Consider the following 16,605-nt stretch of genomic DNA (forward strand, 5'->3'; position numbering starts at 1 on the left):
GACCAACTGGCTAAGTGGCAGTTCTGCAGAAAAGAACCTGGGAATTACAGTGGACGAGAAGCTGTATAGGAATCAACAGTGTGCCAAGATCGCTAACGGCATATTGGGCTGCATTAGTAGGAGCATTGCCAGGAGAACGAGGGAAGTGATTATTCCCCTCTATTCAGCACAGGGAGGCCACATCTGTAGTACTGTATCCAGTTTGGGCCCCCCACTACAGAAAGGATGTGGACAAGTTGGAGAGAGTCCAGCGGAGCGCAACGAAAATGATTAGGGGGCACATGACTTACGAGGAGAGGCTGAGGGAACTGGGCTTATTCATCTGCAGAAGATAAGAGTGAGGGGGGATTTGATAGCAGCCTTCAACAACTTGAAGGGGGGTTCCAAAGAGGATGGAGCTAAGCTGTTCTCAGTGGTGGCAGATGACAGAACAAGGAGAAATTATCTCAAGTTGCAGTGGGGAGATCTAGGTTGGAGATTAGGAAAAGCTATTTCCTTAGGAGGGTGGTAAAGCACTGAATTGGGTTACCTAGGGAGGTGGTGGAATCTCCATCTGTAGAGTTTTTTAAGGCCCAGCTTGACAAAGCCTGGCTAGGATGATCAAGTCGGAGGCTGGTCTTGCTTTGAGTAGGGGGTTGGACTAGCTGACCTCCTGAGGTCTCTTCCAACCTTAATCTTCTATGATTCTATGAGTAGTCTGACTTAAGTCAATGGGTCTACTCACACAAGTAACTTTCTCCATATGTTGAGAAGTTTGCAGACTTGAGACCTTACTCTGCTACAGGATAGTGACTAATTCCTTGTTCTAGGTAATACTACATATGTTTTAGTGTGTATATATGTACTGCTACTACACTTTGCAAATTAAAAAAATTGGTAATTTTTCCAATAAGTATATTAGAATCAATATTCATAATTCCATCTCAGTGTTTCCCAGTTCATTAATTCCACTAGCCAAACAGTATTTTACTTAATATAATTTAAAGAGACAAAGCTTTAAATCTCTTTCCTGTACCTCTCAAAATTAAAATATCAAAAAAACTTTTAAAATACATTTTATATAAGTTTGATTTTAGATAGAGTTTATTTCCATCCTTAAATAATAACGTATAGCACTTTTCATTAGTAGATCCCAAAGGAGGCAGGCATTCCCATTTTACAGATGGAGAAACTGAGGCACAGAGGGGTGAAGTGACTTGCTTAAGGTCACCCTGCAGAGCCAGGAATAGGTCTCCTCAGTCCTAGTCCTGTGCTCTATTCACTAAGCCAAGCTGCCTCATCTTGCCACATATCATAGGCACCAACTTTTCAAAATGCCAGGGATGGGGGGCTCGACCCCCGACTCTGCTCCAGGCCCTGCTCACACTCCACCCCTTCTCCCGAGACCTCATCCCACCCCTTCCCGTTCAGTTCCACCCTCTCCCCCGAGTGCGCCGCGTCCTCGCTCCTCTCCCTTCTCCCCCAAACACCATGAACCAGCTGATCACGGTAGATGGGAGGTGCAGTGAGGGGCGCTGATCGCCGGGGTCAGGTGGGAGGCGCTTGGGGGAGGGGGAGGTTCTGAGAGGGGGGCTGCTGGTGGGTACACCCACAGAGTCGGCGCCTATGCCACATATAGTGAATACTGATAGTTGGCATATTTCTTGACTCCATACTAGTCACAATCAGTAAAATTCCTCTCACAGATAATGCTGATTGATACACAGGTACATTAGCTTTTCTTTTTTTAAAATATATGATGTCCTGGGTAGTAAAGCATCTGTATGCAGTGTTGTAGCCATGTCAGTCCCAGGACATTAGGGAGAGAAGATGGGTGAGGTAATATCTTTTACTGGACCAACTCCTGTTGGTGAGAGAAAACAAACAAACATTCAAGCTTATAAAGAGCTTTTCTTCAGGTCTGTGTAAGCTCAAAATCTTGTCTGTCTCACAAACAGAAGTTGGTTTAATAAAAGATATCACCCACCTTGTCTCCCTAGTAAGAAGTCTGAAATATATATTGAACACTTCAAATGGCTTCCTCTATGCAGCTCTTTGTGTCAGCTAAATACTATACTGCTATTTCTGCTTTTAATACCAGTCTGATTTCTATATTCAGTATTATTTAAACACAGTATTTTAAGTGGCTCTTGGGATAAATGATGATTTCAACCTTTTAATTTATCTATTAAGGTGATCATGTAGTACAACTGTGATTGTTTAATGGCATAAATTCTATTTCATTCCATGTGCCTTAACACACGCATTGTGACATCCTCCAGCCCTCATTTGAAACCCAAATTTGCTTCCATTCCACACAAACTTCTTGTTCTCACTTTCATGAAATTATTTATATCAAGACTGAAGTTACAGAATATTTTCTACTTAAAAACACTCCTTATCCCACATCATTTTAAGTTTAACTTTAACTCTATTGCCCACATTTTGAGTGTTGGCAAGTGGCGAAGTATTCGGCGTCAGTCAACTGAGATTCTCTCACACAAACTTAATTTTGAAGCTGAAGCAAATACTGAAGTGGTGGGAACAGAGCTGAGTTTACACACTGAGCTAAGACAAGCTGAGTTTACAGCAGCAGTGGATGCTGAGCAGGCAGCCATAATATTTGCTTCTATTTGCATTTTGTATAACTGCCCTCAAGCCACCCACTATAAGGAGGCTGAGTCAAGAACTACCATGTTCAAACATCTACTTTCTCTAGAAAAGCTCTCTGCTTAACAGTGTCAAGGTTGGGTAGATTAAGATGCAAATCCTAAGAGGAGCAGCAGTGATATTGCAGCTGTTGCAGAAAGTGAAAATGGTGTTAATGATATTGATGACATAACATACTAGTCTGAATGAATATTCATATACCATCATCCATAGTGACTGGTCTCACTAATTTGTGTTTGTTTTGCTAATGTCCAGTGCAGTATGTTTATCTAGTTGTTGGGTAATAATAAAATAAAGGTTATTCCCAATTTACCCTGTGAACAGATGAGTTACAAATGATAAAACCAGAAACACTTGCCCACAGACATGTTATATTCCAGATGAGATGATGGCCTATGCAACTTCCAAAATCTGAATGGCTCCAAATCCAACCTGCACATTTTATGCAATCTATACAAAATATAGCTCAAGTGCACTTAAGTTTTCTGTGAGACCCATCAACGGGTTACATTCTGTTGGGATGGTGCTGAACTGGTGTGGCCATATTGAATGAATGGTGAGAACATGGCATGACATGACTGAACTACGAAAGAGAATTCTGGGAGCAAAATTCTTCTCTTAGAATCAGGCAGATGGCAGAGGTGAAAGTGACTGGCTCCATGCTATGTGTATGATCAATACTGATCTTTGAATCAGCAAATATGTCCACTTGAAAGCAAACAACATGTGTAGAACATCCTGAGTGGAGCATGGGCTGACCGGGACATCTCAACCCTGTTGAAGGACATCACAGGGGTCTGAAAGGGTCTAAAGTGAATGATTGATAAGGGAGTGAATGTGGGGTAATGTTCAGTTGGCACCACTCTGCAGTCTTCTCCTAAAGTATTAATTAGGTAAAAATTTGTAGCCACACGCCCACTGGGCATGCTTTTAAGACATGTGATGCCTCTGAAGAAAAAGTGTATAAGGGTCAAGCAAATTAAATTACTGTTGGGAAATTCCTTAATTGATGCTTGAAAACGCTACTAGACAAAGTAGCCAAAACTCTGCTCCATGGGCTTGAGTAGGACTGTGAGCCAGAGGGGTTTCCAGGCAGCCAAGTCTTGGCATCGAGGGAATCAGAGACAGACCATAGGGCTGAGGATACCAGGCCTGGAGAGAAGAAATCATCCACAGAATTTGGACCACCTTCTCTGTTTGCCAAGCAGGAACTGTGTGAGGCTGGCACAGGGCCTCTTTGTGTATGTTTGCGAAAGAGAGGCTTGCTAAGAGAAATGTATAGCTCTTACTATATAGTTCTTTAATGTCTAACATAGGAGTTATGTGCTTAATGTAACCCTTTACTACTTGTGTAATTCCTTCTCAGATAAACTGCAGTGTATGCAAGTTACTTACTGTGGACCTTTTTCACTGGTATGACAGTAATCTGCTCCACTCAGAGCCATTAAAGATCCATTCAGGGGTAGTAGCCCCCTGGTGCCAACACATACTACCTGCATATTTTATATCTATCTATCTATAAATTAAGATCCTCACTGTTTTTATGGGAGCTACACTCAATCATATGGAAGCAGAGAAGGGTTAAAAATTTAAACCAAAATGTTATCTCCCACCAAGAAACCACATAGGAAGGTGGTAGGTCTATGAACTGCAACTGCCAAGACTATAGAAGAATTTGAATTCAGTGGCTTCAGCTACTACAGTAGATGCTTTGAACTCCTTGGTCCTCTACTATAGTAGAGGAAGGAACCTGTCCATGTGGACAATGTCACTGTGAGCACAAGGTCTTAAGAGAGTGCGCTATTTTTTCTGTGTTCACACTGAACAAACATTGGTGACTATTTGGTGCTCATGTGAATACCAAAGGAGTAAAGTTGTCCCATCCTTAAAGATAGCCACAGAGCTATCACGTAAGTGTGATAAATCTGTGACCCCCACTTGAACTTTTATATGAGTGACATGAAACTCAATCACACAATGCTTTCCTTTTATCAAGTCAATCAGCTGCAACAAAAAAAAGATTTCACTTTTGAGATAACTATTTGATACTAGGCTGCCCAGTCCCTCTTTTGCATTTTAGGCTGGGTTTCCTTTTTTTTTTTTTTTTTTTTCCTAAGACTGGTCACTTTCCTCACATTATATTGTAGTTTTAAGATTGATCGGGTAGTCAGGGATAGCAGAAGAAATTCTGCCTTGCTTTCACAAGGGTGTGGATTTACGTCCTGCTCTGATGCCGTGTGGGGAAAGGTTACTTATATCACCCTTGTGAATACTAGGTAGCATTTCAGGGCAAATGTGTCCTTGCCTGGTGGCCTCTGCAAGAAATGGGTGGAAGGGTAGAAGACCAATCGCCCTCTGTAAGAAGAAGAAAAAAATATGGTTTAATGGGAATTGCTTGGGGACAAAGGACTTTGTGACCTGGTGGATTGGTCCATAGATTCAGAGAGGTTGTTTTTCCACCATTTGATACATATAGCTTTACAGTTATGGTGAAGGTTGTTTATACTGTAGTGTTACATGTACTTTGGTCATAGCAGAGCTGATTTACTATTTGCTTTTGTATGTATTTGACTTAAGTTTGAGATTTGCGTGCCTTGTGTGCTATTCCCTTGCTTCTCAGTGATACTTCATACTAAGCCCGTCAAAATAATTTTTGGACCCTGGTACATCATGTTCACTGGGACCCCATTCTTTCTTATATCACTTCCATTTCACCCCAGTTCCAGACTTTTGGGGGCCTAACTGTGTTCAGGGCCCTGGTACAATTGTCTCCATCCCTGTTTTGTACACACTGAAGGGTAATAGGCTCATGTACCTGCAGCCACACCTTTGGTCCAATGACAACAACTATTATGCTTTCAGCCTCACAACTGCTTCCCTTACTTAGTTTCATAGACTTTAAAGGCCAGAAGGGATCATCATGATTGTCTAGTCTGACCTCCTGCATATCACAGGCAACAGAACCTCACCCACCCACTCCTGTAACAGACCCATAAACTCTGGCTGAGTTACTGAAGTCCTCAAATCATGATTTAAAGAAGTCAAGTTACAGAGAATCTACCATTTACTCTAGTTCAAACTAGCAAGTGACTCATGCCCCACATTGGAGGAAGGCAAAAAAACAACACCAGCACAGGGTCTCTGCCAGTCCACCTTGGGGGAAAATTCCTTCCCAAATCCAAATATGGTGATCAGTTAGACTCTCAGCATGTGGGCAAAACCCACCAGCCAGACACCTCGGAAAGAATTCTCTTTAGTAACTCAGAGACCTCCCCACCTAGTGTCCCATCTCCAGCCATTGGAGATATATGCTGCTAGCAGTTAGCAATCCTCCATACCATTAGCCACCCTGGCACTGTTCCCAAGCTCCTCACTACTCTTATTATAAACTGAGGCAAAATATTTATTTAGGTATTGGGCATACCTAGATTATCTTTAATCTGCACACCATCAGCAATACTTAGCAGTCCCACTTCTTTCCTTGTTTTCTTTTTATTTATATGGTTAAATAACCTTTTACTGTTTGTTTGAATATCCTTTGCAAGGTCTAACGCTGCTTGCTTTTGGCAGTTCTCACTTTTTTCTCTACACTTTCTAAGCTTCAACATGTAGATTGCCTTGCCGATTAATTTCTTCTTCCATTTCTTGTAGTCTTTTGTTTTCTCTTAATACTTGTTTGAGATGCTTGTTTACCCAGTTTGGTCTGCAACCCCACCCTATGACCTTTTCCCCTTGCTTCAGATACAGACTCTAGATAGCCTCTGCAATTTTTGCTTCCCCTGCTCTACCTGCCTTACAATTTCCATTTAAAGACACATGCCTCCTTAATTAGAAAAGGAGGACTTGTGGCACCTTAGAGACTAACCAATTTATTTGAGCATAAGCTTTCGTGAGCTACAGCTCACTTCATGTATGCATCCAATGAAGTGAGCTGTAGCTCACGAAAGCTTATGCTCAAATAAATTGGTTAGTCTCTAAGGTGCCACAAGTCCTCCTTTTCTTTTTGCGAATACAGACTAACACGGCTGTTACTCTGAAACCTGTCATTATGCCTCCTTAATTAGTCATTAATTAGTGACTGTAGGATCCATCCCAGAGCTCTCTGCCATTTTTGGAAGTGAAACCTGGCCACACCAAACCCTGACTGACTCAGTATGTGTAACCCACACACCTTCTGGGTGTGGTGTTCTGTCCCATCTAGTGGCACTGAGACCACTTAAAGAGAGAGATTGAGTCTGATCTACAGCCTTAGCTAACAAGTAGCTGGCTTTTAGCTCATGCACTAAGCTCCAGAGGTCCCCAGTTCAATGCTAGCGACTGGGATCTGTTGGTGTTACATATGCATTTACAGTACAGTCAGAGTAATCCAGCAAAGCTTACAGTTAAGGATGCAGAAGCATTCCCATTTCAAAGGACCTTTCCCCTCCCCACAAATTGCTTGCAACATTGTCCAATATTAACCACCGAATGAAATTCAGCACATTTGTTCTCAGCCCAACTGAAGATACGATGGTCACAAAGTGTTGTTTAGAAGCAACATAAGCAGTGATAATTCACTCCAGCTTTTTAAACTGACATGGAGTATGTAATATACACATTAATATCTATGGAGAGCAGGGAGACAGGGCACAGGATAATTAAATATGGCTCTGTAACAGACTTAGTGCTGTAACAGTGGCTGCAGAACAAGTTCTCTACTGCTCTTCAGGCTGCAAGGGAACATTCCTTATCCTCCAGCCTCTGCAATGTTCTCATCACAGAGCCAAAAATATACAGGATGTGAACAGAGACCAAGATTTAGCCCACAGCACACAATATTGAAAAGTAAATATTGTGCATAGTAAGTAGCTTGTTTTCAACATACTATTCTTTTCAGAGGTCTTACAAATCATTCTCAACAAAGCCTTTTTAGGTAATCTCTTTTTGTTATCTTAAAATTAAATAAGGGAATAAAAACAATAGATTAAGAAACTACAAGATAAGATGTGCTCCTAAAAGTCTGCTTCACCCCCAAAATATAAATTGGCCAAAAAATAATTACTAAACTACACTGTTCCTCCATTTATCACCATTTTTAACATGTTTACTAGAAAACCTCAGAAGTTGAAAACTATATTTCTGTCCATGGGCCAAACAATTTTCACATTTTCTTTCTGTCAGAAACATTTAAGTGAAACATTTGTTTTTAAAAAAGGCCCACTGAAAAACAACTGCATCTTATTCATGTTCTTATATTAAATGTGTGAACTCACAAGTACATCTTAAATCAGATGAAGGGCAATCTTTAGCTAAATTAATTCAAATCTAATTCAGTGCCTTTCAGTTGTAATATCTAAATCTTTGTCAATAGATACATGTGGCTGCTGTTCACTGCAGCTGAGGAGAAACTGATAGCAGATGTTGTAATTTAAAGCTCTGGTGATTTGCACTTTTCACTCCTGATATCCATCATATTCCTGAAAGTCCTCATCAGAATGCTACAACTTTGAGAGGCAACCAGCATGCTCTTTACAACCTGTGTTAAATTGCCCTGTGGTCACTCTTGGCACGTATTTGCAGATCTTTATTCTGTTTCCCTTGGCATCTCAAAGCTTTGATGAAACAAACTGGTTACTGATATGCTCTCAGACACCTATGTCAAGCTCAACACTTGAAAGTATGTTTCAATTTAAAGTAGAGGGGAAAAGTCACATTCAAGACCCTGCTAAATAAAGAACTATTCACATCCCATTGATTAAGAGGATTACATCAATTGCACGGAAGGAGGGCTCTGCTGTAGTATACCAATACTGTACCTTACCTAAATATTCTAAGATCTTGTGGTAAATCAATAAGTTTCCTATAAAATTACAGTTATTCTCCTATTGTTTTCTAGAGGAAAAGAAATGCTGCTCGTGCAAATCCTGCCTCCATATAGTACAATTTTAAATGCCAAATTTAAAGACAAAATATGACTGTGTGATGCACAAGGCCAATCAGGGAAAGGCACAGTCTGATGGTGTGAGAACAGGACAGAGAGCCAAGAGCGCCAAGAGTCAAATTCTGGCTCTGTCACCAACTTCCTCTGTAACCTGAGGCAAATCACTTAACTCCTGACTCAATTTACCATCCATGAGATAACATACCTCACAGGGGTTGCAGATAAATTCATTAATGTCTTCAAAGACCTTTTAAGACAAAGTGTTACAAGTGTTAATTATTATTTACATTATAGACATGCCTATATCCCAAATAAATTGAAGTTCATTTGGACAGACACTGTGCAAATAGAGAGAAGTAATTCCCAGCACCAATAAGTTTACTAGCTAAGTAGTATTATTACAACATATAAAACCTTTGTTATCAAATGTTTTATGCCACATGGGTAAAGTTCACAACATTATGCACCATGTAAAACCTCAATATGCGGATTGGATATAGTTGGATTTAATCAAATATAGGGCTTGAACTGGCCCTCAGCAATGGAATAAGTTTCACTTTATGTGAACTGCATTCTGCATGAGAGATCCAGTTTATAAAGTTATTTAGGGTGAAATTTTCAAAAGCACTTAAGAGACTTAGGATGGCAAGTTTCACTGGAAGTCAATGGGACTTTTACTGCTAGTAGTAAATACAGTGTGTTTGCTATGCTTTACGAATAACCTTCAGCATCAACATTCCTTATCTTTTGGTGCTCAAATATTGTACTTCTCCCAAATTCACTTATAAGGGAAATCACTAATGAAAACGAGGGGTTTTTTTTGTGTGTGGACTTGACTTAAGATCATAAGTAACTGAAAATATTGTGATGTTACCCTTCTGCCAGGTCGTGTTGGCAGCAACAAGGTTCAATACAAAACTTAACTAGCTCAAGCCCCCACCCAGAAATTTGGGGGAAATAAACTCCACTGGGCAATACTTCCCCACTCACAAGTATTGAGTTTGTGCACAACGGAAGAAAACTTTTAATAAAAGGAGAGGGAACAGCATTTATGACTTTAAGAGTCCCTATATACCAACTGGCAAAGGACACCCCGACTACAGTGTTGTCAGAATATTTAGCCAAACAGCACATTGTAAGGTATCATATAAAAACTGGTGACATACTGGTCATGTCTGCATGGATCCAGGTAACAGGCAGATAAAAATATTACAGCTTAATTACAAGCAAAGAACAACAGAAGTACACTTGAATTTAATGTAAACAAACAGATCAAAGCCAATTAAGAAAGCGAATTGACCTGTGGATGACGAAGGGGCGTGGTGCCTGCACTCCAAAGAACAAGCAGCAGAAGAGAGGAACTTTATCAGGGTTTGCTTTTCAAACACATTTCAAAGATTATCTGGACTATAAAAGGGAAGAAAGAGGCCTCCTTTGTTATCCATCACTTTAGGGGACAAAGGGAACAGCACCCTCTGATCCCATGAACAGTGGATCCTCCAGCCTGAGGGGAGGGAATGCTGATAGTTTGATGTAAGTGAGAAAGCTGCTTAGGCAAAGATTGTGGCTTGCTAAAGTTAAGTTTTAGTTGCTAGAAATCATGTTATTTTTGGTTTGTTTGCCTCTCCCTGCCAGGAGCTTTCCTGGCCATGTGTAGCTACACACCAAAATGACAAGTGTGGCTGCAGACTTCTTTCACTGCAGTGTGTAGCTACATGGGAAGTACCTGTACACTATATGCTGCCATAACTGTAGGCAAGAAATAGGAGTTGTTGGGCCATTGGGTCAAAATATGTTGCACTGATTACAAAACTATTCCATTCAGGTTCCAGAGAAAAAGTTAGGTTTTCTAGACATCATGGCATTTCATTTGTTCAATCAAGTTGACACTGGCAATAACTAAACAGTCAGACACATAGCTGGCTTAAAGTTAATTCTGGAGCGAAAAATAAAGAGGAGAAATGTCAACATATCCCTCAGATGTAAAAAATGGAATTTTGCCCTCTTAGGAAGAATGTTCCCTCTCATGTACTGATTGTTTTTGGTTCTGCTCTTTGATACTATTTACACCATTTCTGTTACTTTACAGTATTAGATGACAGAATAAGATTTTTAGGAAAGGTAAAAATCTGACGTAGAGCATAGTGGTGGCATATTTTCATGGCTACTGCAACATGGCATGTATTATTTAATATCATATAACATCAGCTCATGTTAGCCAGAAGCCATGATATCATCCTACCACAACATGACTGGCTATCTCCTATAACACATCACAGCTATACACTACGTCTGAGTGTTAGGTGGTAATAATATTAATTGGTCAGTAAGTGGGAGTGTTTATTTCTTTGCCAACAATAACCAATTTTCTTGTGCTTTCACAATGAAGTAGGTCAGCAGTAAGTGTTTGCTTTACAACAGTCTGTGGGCATTCCAAGCATACCAAGAACAATAGTTTTTATCATTTATATACTGCTGTAAGTGTGCAAATACTTTACACATATTTATGAAGCCAGATTTCCTGGACTAAGTAGCTTACAGTTTAAGAACCCATTCTGGTAAGTTGCTACAGTTCCTTAACCCCCATTAACTGCAACTGGAGTTAAGGGTGCTTAACATCTTGAAGGATTGGTCCATAAATTAGAGAGGAATAAAACACACATGAATAAAGCACCCTAACATGGCTGAGGGGATAATAAAGGGGTGGCATGGAATGGAGAAATGTTCCTTCAAGAGCTCCTCCCCGCCCTTTTTTCATATATTCTGTAAAGAAACAATTATTTTATCATGATCAGATATAAGAATGGCTGACAGTGGGGAGTATCTGACTGAAGATTAATGGCAGAAATCTAGCTGGAAAAAAAGAAATTTGAGGCCAAATATAAAGGGAAATTGATGCACATTTTCTTAAAAATCTTTATTTTGGATCTTCATGCTCCATCATATTTTAGCTATGACAGCTGATTTCTCTGTCCCTTGCATCATCTCCACTTTTGGCCTTATTTAAGATCTATTATTTTCAAGTTCTCACTGGCTGAATTCCTTTCACCTTTATGGTATCTTTTCCTCTTATATACTGCAAGGAGAGGTGGGTCATGCTACTTTATTGGCTTTGACTGGAATGCCAGCGGGCACTACTGATACCTGTGATGAGGCTATACAGAAACTTTCCTTTTGGAAGAGCCCAGTAGCACAGACTAGGAATGAAACCAATAGGGCTCTACAGAAATTGTTCTAAAAACACACAATTTAATAGAGAATGACCATATCTATATAAGTTTGCAGTACTGAATTCAAGAGAATTTTCTCTCTGCCATACAATATTATAGGTAAATATAAATATTCCATAGAAAGTCTCATTTCTCTATAGAGTTCTTTAAAAGGGTGTCAGCACGCTCCCCAAAAAGTGAGTACCCTTCTCCTACATACAGGGACTGATCGTGAGCTGTGAAAATTGTCAAAGTTCCATTGAAAAAATGGACAGATAAACAAATCAAAATAAAAGTGCAAGTGAAATCGCCCCAGAGATGTATAGGAGAACTAACGAGTATTCAAAGTTACCACCATCACAAAGCAGCTTTGTAATAGCTGCTGATCTACTGTTCTCAGGATTGTCCAAGCATTGGCACAATGCTTCAGGAACTTTAAATCAAATGGACCACTTTGCTTTCCAGTGTTACTTGTCATTTTGGTGGTTTCATGGGTGGCTCGGCTATCCTCTTTCACATTTCTCTTCGAAAACATGAACTGGGCTACCATTGTGAACGGTTCTTGGACAACATTTTAATGCTCCCATTAATGAATGCAAAAGTATCAATTTTGAATTTGAAAGCCTATCAAATACTTTTCTTTCTAGTTAAGAATAACCACTGCAATTGCGGATTCTGTAATTAATATTAAGATATCTTGGTACATCAAGAGAAATCAATTCATTGTTTCTTTGTTGCCATTTTGAGGGGAGAGGGGTATCATCAAATGCTCGGTCTCTACTTATTCCACTTTTCATTTCTGTTTTGCAGGTCAACAGGGATGGAAATTCATTAATCCTATTAGTCTTGGAATTAGTTTCTATCCATCTGACAGTTTGGATCTAACAACACATTTTATCCAGTAACACCCAGTGGATGCTTTAGTCAATCCCATTGAACAGATTTAGTCAATGTGGCACTGAACAAACATTATAGGAAATTAAATTTCTGCACACAGTTACATTTCCTTTAGGTAGCATCATTCAGCACATAGTTTCCTCCTAAATAATCTAATCTGCCTGTTTACCGTAAGAAATCAGTCTATTTGCTGCACTGCGTTGGCTGCACAGCCCCATTTCTATATCAATAAACTCTTCCAGCTAGGTACTAACAAGTCTAATGAAGACAAAAAATGTTGAGAAGAAAGATGTTACCACAACATGTCTGTCTTTTATTTTTGGTTTATGTAAATCACAATTTACTGCTTCTTTCCTCATCCACTGAAATCCCCTCATCCAAAAAGAAATCAGAAGCCTCAATTCTATCATTAGTGTATACACTAATATCTTCAATGGTGGAATTACCTATTCCGAGCATTTAGCAGTAGCATGAGCCAGAAACATATGTCAGAATATGAGGTTGTCCAAAAAGCCCGTAAGATCCATTTCTTTGGATGATCCTCAAAATGCACCATAGTTTAATCAGAAATGGGGAGTTTTAACTCTCCATAGTGAATAAATGTACATTAAATGTCTAAAATTAGCATTTTGTTTGCAGTGTTTTAGTAGTCATGTTGCTCCCAGGATATTAGAGAGACAAGGGGGGTGAGGTAATAACTTTTATTGGACCGACTTCTGTTAGCGAAAGAGACACGCTTCCAAGCTTACACAAAACTCTTCTTTAGGTCTGGGGGAATCTTTCTGGGGGAACAAAGAGCTCTGTGACAGCTCAAAAGCATCTCTCTTTCACCAGCAGTAGTTGATCCAATAAAATATATTACCTCACCTACCTTGTCTCTGAAATTAGCATATTAGGGATATATTTTTGAAGTGTACATATAAACGACACAACAAAAGGGAAGTTTCTTATTAAAAATGACAGTGTTGAAAATATCAGGAAAGTGAGAGACATGTCACAGTGGCTTTTCAGTTGTGTCACACTAGTCAAAACCCTAATGTGATATACTTTTCATAGTATTGAGAGGCATGTTACATGCCACAACATACTTTAAAGATTTTTAATTAAACATGATGTAGTATACACGTCAAGCTGAAGATATTGCTGATTTAGGCATATTTTCTGCTTGCAGCAGTCAAGAAGAATGTATGAAAAGAATCCAGATTATTTAATATCCCAAGCATGCATATGTTGGCTAAGCAACTTGAATACTGCAATTTTAGCCAAATACTGTTTATTCATTCAGTTGGATAGCCAAAATGAGGCATACATTAAATGCAAAGCTTTGTAAATAAACATACATGAGCATACTATGGATCAAATAAATAACGAAGGTATTACATTACTGAAAATCAAGGTGCTGGTAAAATGAGGGACAGGGGTGTAACCTGAAATGGTTCCTGCCCACATTAATGAGAGATTACTCATCCTTTGACCAAGCTGTTTACTTGTTCCTTGAGTCCCAAGTAACATGAGAGGCCAAGAGTACCTCTTTTTACACATGCTTGGCTAGGCATTCGTGACCTTTACGCTTTCAAAGTAGTTGACCTACAAATTTTTGGAATTTGGTATTCAAAATTATGATGACTGGAGCAGGTTTCTTTCAGAAATGTTGTTTCACGTTATGGTTATATTTTACAATAGAAGCTAAGACTCTGAAATACAACTTGCTGTAGCAGGGGATGGACTGCATGGCAAAATCTGCAGCCACAGAAACCACACTGACTAGATACAAAAGTGTTAACACCTATTCAAAAGTAAGTAATCCCTGAAATGCACTGCAGACTACTCAACTAGATAAACTGGAGTCCCTGGTTTTAGTCCCATCACTTTACCTCTGTAAATAAATCTCTTATAGTATCATCAGACAAACAACAGATATCAAGTTTCAGAGTGGTAGCCGTGTTAGTCTGTATCAGCAAAAACAACGAGGAGTACTTGTGGCACCTTATAGACTAACAAATTTATTTGGGCATAAGCTTTCATGGGTTAAAACCCACTTCATCAGATGCATGGAGTGGAAAATACAGTAGAAGATATATATGAAGTGGGTTTTAGCCCATGAAAGCTTATGCACAAATAAATGTGTTAGTCTATAAGGTGACATAAGTACTCCTCGTTGTTTTAATAGATATCAAGTAATACACTGTTTTTTAGAGCAAAGAACTGGAATACCTAGGTAGTAATCACCTTTCTCTCAATTTGTCCCATTTCTAAGGGCTTTTCTACATAGGGAATTCACAGAGAATTTAGTGTGAAATAGGTAAGTTGTGAATTCAAAGCACAGTAGCTGTTCAGCATTAACTCCTCACGCAGACACATTTATTCTGCCAGTCTTAGTTGGAGTAAGAGAGTCCATGCAGGAGCTAGGAAGAAAAAGTTATTCTGTACTAGCTATTCTGGGCTTTTCCACTCTTCCCTCCTTCCCTTCCTCCCCCCCCCACCCCCGTCCTCGACACAGACAAACTGAGAAATTTGATTTCACGTAATTTCTATGGAGGTAACTGGGGAGCTAAGCTAACTTCTGCTCATTGTATCTAAAGTTGTTTGCTTTAAAGTGAAAAATTAAAGAAGAAAGTTGTCTGTTTGGAAGGTGAAGCATTAGAGATAAAGAGAGTAAAGTGGGAAGGATTTAACTATAAATGGACACAAGTCTATTAATTAACAAATATTCAGTCGGTCGATATATTTTCCAGTATTTTTTTTTAAATCCTGTAATAAATATTCCACATAAATAATTCCATCATAAACAAATCTTTCTGATAAATGTACTGTAAGAATTTAAGACAGGCAAATCTTTTTTTTCCCCTTTAAAGAAAGTTTTCAACATAGTTGGAAAAATGACAAATCAGGAATTGTCACAGAGACTAACTTGCAGACTCCACTATTTTAAACATGGCTGGTCATGTTTTTGTATTAGCCAACTACCATAAACAGAGGGTAATCTACTGCAAACTTTATATGCTAGAAAGTTAATATGCTGCATATTATTTCATCTTACTAAAACATTTTATTACCAAATTTAATTCATCATAATAGATTTGAGTCAGTTTTAAATGGTACTTAGATGATACTAAGTTGGCATGGTTGGGGACTGAATTGTGAATTATCTTTATTTATAAAGCAGGTGTAGCTGAGGAAGCAGCAGTATAAGATTTCCCACACTGCATTGTTGAGATGCCTCAAAATTATCTGGAAAGATCACTTTTAAGGTGAGATGAAAGAATATGAATCCCTATGCATTTGGTACACTCTGTTGAGACTGCCTATGAAAGTATTATTATCAAATGCCGTTGTAGGATTTTGGTGCTGAAAACTTCCGCTAGACCCAGATCTGCAGTAGCTAAATTATTTAACATATTACCCAGTCATCTGTTAGTAATGAATTTTGATCCATAGACACTGTCCTCATCCAGAATACAACTGCTGACCTATGGGAGAAAGACCTCTTATCCAGTTACCAATCTTGCGAGCCATCCAGTCCCACAACTAAAGATATTTTAAAGAATAATTTCATTTTTTATTTTGTTTCAGCCAATGAGGGCATGTCAGAGACAAATACAATGGGATTTAACCTGAATGCACAGGCTACAAACAATGTAATTGTCTGCAGTTATGAGTTACCACACAGATCCTTCTAAGCAAGCATATTTATTCTTAAGGTGAAAGCATTACAGAGAAAACATTAACACAATAAAAAACTACATGCATGCTAAAAAAGCTTACCACAGATCAGCCCAAATCCAGCCCTGAGCTCTGACAGGTGTCAGTCCTTCAAAACATACAATTAGTTTTTTTTGTCCCCAATGGTTACAAGTTCATAACAATCTTAAATTCAGAACCAGAAAATCTTGAATAGTTCAGTCTTTCCTTTATACAGTTTGCACCTTT

The 16,605-nt window shown here is 39.0% G+C and overlaps 1 protein-coding gene across 6 annotated transcripts in view; it reads right to left on the reverse strand.

The window, feature by feature from the left end:
• EPHA6 (EPH receptor A6) overlaps positions 1-16,605 on the reverse strand; it is an 872,967-nt gene that overhangs the window by 757,261 nt on the left and 99,101 nt on the right. The gene's annotated exons all lie outside the window — the stretch shown is intronic.

Source organism: Lepidochelys kempii, chromosome 1 (assembly GCF_965140265.1).
Source record: "Lepidochelys kempii isolate rLepKem1 chromosome 1, rLepKem1.hap2, whole genome shotgun sequence".
Lineage (NCBI taxonomy): Eukaryota > Metazoa > Chordata > Testudines > Cheloniidae > Lepidochelys > Lepidochelys kempii.